Source organism: Pelobates fuscus, chromosome 6 (assembly GCF_036172605.1).
Source record: "Pelobates fuscus isolate aPelFus1 chromosome 6, aPelFus1.pri, whole genome shotgun sequence".
NCBI lineage: Eukaryota > Metazoa > Chordata > Amphibia > Anura > Pelobatidae > Pelobates > Pelobates fuscus.
The window spans coordinates 196,349,300-196,355,299 of NC_086322.1; positions in this window are offsets into that span (position 1 = coordinate 196,349,300).

Consider the following 6,000-nt stretch of genomic DNA (forward strand, 5'->3'; position numbering starts at 1 on the left):
CTTTGCTCATCTTGTTACACATCCCTCTTCCATACATTTAGGGATGCTTGGATACCAAATAAAACTCGACATCGGAAATTATTAATATTTGTTTCTCTCTTCATCTGACATGTTCTCACAAAAAGAGATTCCTAGAAATCACCATATATTTATTGTCTGTGGGTCTACCTCTCACATTTAATGGCTACAAGATCATGAATAAGTCAGTTCTACCCAATTAATGGTTTTAACATTTTGGAGGGATCTCTAATGTATACTCTTCAAAAAGGTCCAATTCATATTTAAAATGTTAAAAGAAAGAGAATGGATATGAGCTGTAGAAGAGCGAACATGGTAAGATATAAAGATGAAGAAAAAAGAAAAGTTCCTATGGATAATTTTTAAATCCAATGTGCACTATTTAGCACTGCTAAAAAGTCCACTAGAATGAAATGTGCGTAGGTTGCCTAATATGCTGTGATGGTTGGTTAGATCTACATAAGGATTATCATCAGTCTATTTCTAGTGTTTTTCGTTAGCTCTGTCTTCTACAGCTACTTTTGATTTAAATACATATTATAGGGACGCATGCAGGACAGTAATCAGACTATGGTGGAGTTATGTACTGTCCTAGAGAATATATGCCTTCCATTTCTTATTGTAGCTTTCTGTTTATCTAATGGTGGACAGCAATAATGACTAGAACAGGTGATAGATAGACAGACAGTTATCTTTAGATACAGGTCAATTTTATTTTGGAAGATGTACAATTAATCTTGGTGAATAATTATTTTTGGTATGAGGTTTTACTCAAGCTATGTCTTATTTATGACCAATTGGCAGGAGACATCCATATATGGTCAACATATATGGGCAAACTGTGTCATATTGCAGGTATGTTGATGACCTTTAAATGATCTGGAAGGGAGATGTCCAACAACTGGATCTTTTTTTTCTTACAGTATTTGAATATTAATAAATAAAGGTGTCAAATTTACTAAGCAATGCAATGGAACTAATGCCCCATTTTTGGATTTAAAATTTTTCATTAAATATAATAAAATTGCATTGAAGAATCACTTTAAACAAATAGATTTAAATGGATTTGTTGAGCTATCTAGCTGTCATTGTCACCCTTAGCTAGAGCAATTAAAAAAAGCAGTTTAGTACTTAAAAAAGAAACAGCACGGCGGGGCGGAGCTGAACACCAAACGAGACGGCCACGTGAGACCTGAGCTCTGTGCATGGTGGACAACTACATTGTGAGCAGCATGACACCAAAAGATAAAAAGCAGACGATCACAGCATGATCACAGTATCAGTGACCTAACGGTTTGGGTTGGGCATGACTGGAGGGAGAACCTGGTGCTCTGGCGGAGATATATCGATGATGTTATTATAATTTGGAAGGGGCCTTTTTTATTATTCCAATCATTTGAAAATTATCTGAATCAAAACAAATATAATCTAAAATTTACTTCTGCGTGGAATCAAAAAGAAATACGTTTTTTGGATTTGTCATTGATAAGTGAGAATAACCAGATTAAAACTAAGTGTTTCTTCAAACCGAGTGATGGCAATGGATATGTTCATAGGCGAAGTTGCCATCATCGCCCCTGGCTTAGAGGAATAGCCAAGGGACAATTCGCTAGGGTGAGAAGGAACTGTTCGCAAGTCCAAGATTTTATAACACAATCTAACCATATTAAGAACAAATTGGTAGAGAGAGGTTACAAGAAGAATACCATCGACAAAGAAATTCGGTTAGCTTTGAAAACCGATAGAGGCAATTATTTAATGGACAGACCACGTGCCAAATCCTATCAAGACAATGCAGCGGCCTTTAGAACACAGTACTGCACAGACCATGTTTGGATTAGGAAGAGTTTGCAGAAACACTGGTCGATTCTCCAACAAGATCCTGTACTCAACACTTTCCTACCAGAACAGCCTAAACTTATTTTTAAGAAAAATCAGAACTTTAAGAACTCTTTGGCACCCAGCTATGCTATAAAAAATCATAGAGATAGTCAGGAACCAATAGCAAATGGTTTCTCCAGAGGGTGTGGAGTCTGTAAAGCCTGTCGGATTGTCAATCTAAAAAAGACAGAAGTTTTTTCTAGTTTTGTCACTGGGGAAGTATTCCAGATTAAAACAGAAATTGGTTGCCGCACGGACTATGTAGTGTATGTACTGCAATGTCCGTGCGGCAGGCAATATGTGGGCAGAACCAAGAGGCCCCTAAAAGTGCGTCTCTTGGAGCACATAAATAATATAAAAAAGAACTTGGCCACACACTCCATCCCAGTACACTGTAATCATTGTCCCCAATTTTCTTTTACGGGTTTCAAATGTATGGGCATTGAAAGGGTATGTGTTGATTGGAGAGGGGGGGACAGAATCACCAAGCTATCCCAGAGGGAGACCTACTGGATCCATAAGCTACAAACTCTGGAACCTGGTGGTTTAAACGTGGATGTGGATCTAGTATGTTTTTTATAAGACACATTATTATTAGTTATAGTCACTATAATATAAGGAATAAGGTTGGGATTAATATAAAGCACCTTTTTGTCATAAGAATAATTTGGTTTATTAATAACACAAAATATATCCATATAAAAGAAAAATATATTCTCTGATTAGAAGAAGGAGAAAACAAGATGACACATTATAAATTAGAAGCATTATATGTAAACAATATTACACAAAATAGGATATTAAAAATGGCAAATATTGTAAAATTATAAGATAAAGAATTAATTTACATTAGAAAACACTTTACTAACTATTTGCACAAATATAATGAAAAAATTTATTATTGAATATTGTATAGATCATTTAAGGTCAATAAAGATACACAGTTTATGGTGAAAATAACATTTGGGTTATAACACAGACCTTTCATGCGTTTTTAAGTGTATTTGTTGTGGCTAGATTTCCCCCAATACAAGTGGATTGCAAAAAAAAAAAAAAAAAAAAAAAAAAAAAAAAAAAAAAAAAACGAGGGTGGAACGCAAGCGACTTCCGGTTTCCGGGTTTGTGAACCCAGTTGGAACGCATAGCACTTCCGGTTTCCGTAATGTACGAAAATGCCGAAATTAACTGCAATACAACAGTGAAGATCAGCTGTGAATGAAGAAGAATGCAATTGCCAACAGATGATACCGATCGACACAGGACCAATGAGGAGGGACAGAGAGGCACATGTGACTAAATTGACTTTAGGGATTAGCCCTATTTAAAGGACTTATGGGTGGAGGGTGGTTAGGCTGCTTTTTTGTACTGCATTAATTGTAATTTTAATATTGTTGGTCCCTGAGGAAGTCCCATACTTTATAGAAGGGACGAAACGCGTAGGACCTCTATTGTATTTATTTTTTATATATTTTATTGAAAATTAAAGCCGCTTTTTCATACCTTCACCCGGAGTCCTGCTTTTTGGTGGAAAGATCCAGGGAAGCGCCCAGGGGAATTCCCCCCAGCCCCCCATACCATCAGGGGAGGCACCATATATGCCTGAACTGTCCAAGATCCTGTGAGTGCATTTCATATTGCGCAAATGATATTTCTGTCAAACTTTATTACACTATATTTTGTTTTTGTATTTATCTCAATTTAGGCTACCAGCCGGTTCCCTCGTTGTGTTTTGTATATATTGGTATTGAAGTTGATTGCTAGCTGGGAGCGATCTGAGGGAGGCTGTATTTCACCTACCACTGATAAGTATCATTGTATATAAGTGTGTGTATAAGGTGTATTTCTTTGTTATATTGGTTTGCTATATCCCAGCATTGTATATAGTTGAATTCACAAGGGCCCCACAATGGCCACTAGTATAGACTTTCTATCTAATATGCAAAAACATCGTTTGAGAAGGTTTGAAGCAATTTTTCAAGAGTATGACAAACCCCAACCCCTTAAGGGAATAAATGAGTATTTTAAATGCAAAGAAAAGTTACTATATGGGGAAACTAAAAAATGGTGGGAGATAGCCTTCCTAGAAAATTATTTCAAAGAAGGGCTGATCCCACGGGGTTTAAGGTTGGAAAAAACTCCTGCTTTTGGTTTAGACAGTGAAAATTTCATGAACCAATGGGATGAGATCCTATCCAATTGCTCATTCCAGCTAATGCAACTTATCATAAAATATTCAAAAGATATGAAAGAGAAAATTGAGGAGGAATTAGAGCTATTGGAATCTAATGCACAGATTGACCTAGAAAGTATGGAGTATAAAGAGAGGGATGAAGCTTTACAAACAAATGTAAAACAATTAGATGAAAAAATTGCAGAAACTAAAAGTAAAAAATATAGAAGGGATAAGGAAGACAAAATTAATAATACTTTTTCCACCCTTAATAGGATGTCAAGGAAAAAACCTCACTTCCAGAGAGGCCCCACCTTGGACTCTCACTCCCCCTATAGGAAGAAAACTGTATTATATGAACATAGGAAAAGAAATCTAGGAGATTCTCAGAGAAAAGAAATTACCAATAGATTTACCCGTACCCCCTCAAGAGAGAGGGCTGGGTTACAAAATAGAAACACACGTCCATTTGAGAAGAGAGTTACCCGCACTCCCCCAAGAGAGCGACCAGAGTTCCAGAATGGGAATATACGCCCATTTGAAAAAAGAGGAGTAAGATCCTATGCTCAAGTAGTCAGACAAGAAGAATTTAATAGCAGTTCTAGCTCACAATATAACGAAAAGGAGGAAAATTTTCAGGGGAGGACCAGAGGTCCAAAAGAAAAACCCATTACCAACTATTTTTATCCCAGGGCCAACAACTGGGAACATCGCAACCGGTTCTCACCCCTACAGGTAGACTCCCCGAACAAGAGAACACGAACGGAGGATTAGAGGATTTGGCACATGGTATGGCCATTGTAAAGGCCAAAGAAAGAGAAAAAGGTATTTTTAATATATCTGGTCTACCTATATCAGATGACGAGATACAACTATTATCAAAAGGCATGAAATTTGCTCCAGATAAAAAATCTAATGAATTTAATTTATATATTGATTTAAAAAAGTATATTAGATCACTAACGTTGAAAAGACATTTTTTGTTACAACCAAATCAGCTAACAACTCCAATTATGGATGAGGAAGAACTGAGAAACAGGAAATTTAAACCTAAATCTCACTTTTATCCCACACAAAATAGAGGTCCATATTTAGAAATTTTTGAAAAATTGGTGGATAGAGAATTTAAATCTATAGCTAAAAAAACAACCTCCAATAATCACAGAAATCTAACGAGGGAAGAAGAGAAATGTCTAAACACACTTAAGAAGAGGGAAGATATTATAATTAAGGAAGCTGACAAGGGGGGGGGGATTGTCATTATGTCTAGGAATTATTACTTACAAGAAGCCCAAAATATTTTAAGTGACAGTGATACCTACACCATATTAATACGGGATCCGACTAGAGAATTTAATTTACTTTTAAAAAATTTGTTAGAAATAGCAAAAAATAAGGATATAATTTCACAGGCAAATTACGATTTTTTACTTTGCAATAACCCAAGAATCCCAATTTTTTACTTCATTCCAAAAATTCATAAGTGTTTATTTAATCCCCCAGGCCGCCCCATAATTAGCGGGATAGATTCCTTGTCAGCCAACCTATCTGCTTTTGTGGATTCATACCTACAGAAGTATGCCCAAAGCGCCCTTTCTTATATAAAAGACACAAAATCATTCCTACAGGAATTAGAAAATATCGAATGGCATTCAGATTATAGCTGGGCAACATTGGATGTATCATCCCTTTATACTATAATTAGCCATAAATTGGGACTAGAAGCCATCAATCATTTTATGATGGAAGATCAAAATCTCCCTCAGGAAGTAAAAGAATTCGTTTGGAATTCGGTTAAATTTATTTTAGAGCATAATTATTTTTTCTTTAATGATCAATTTTTTCTACAAACCACGGGGACCGCCATGGGCACCAGGTTCGCCCCCAGTTATGCCAACATCTACATGCGTAGATGGGAAGACCTAACGGTT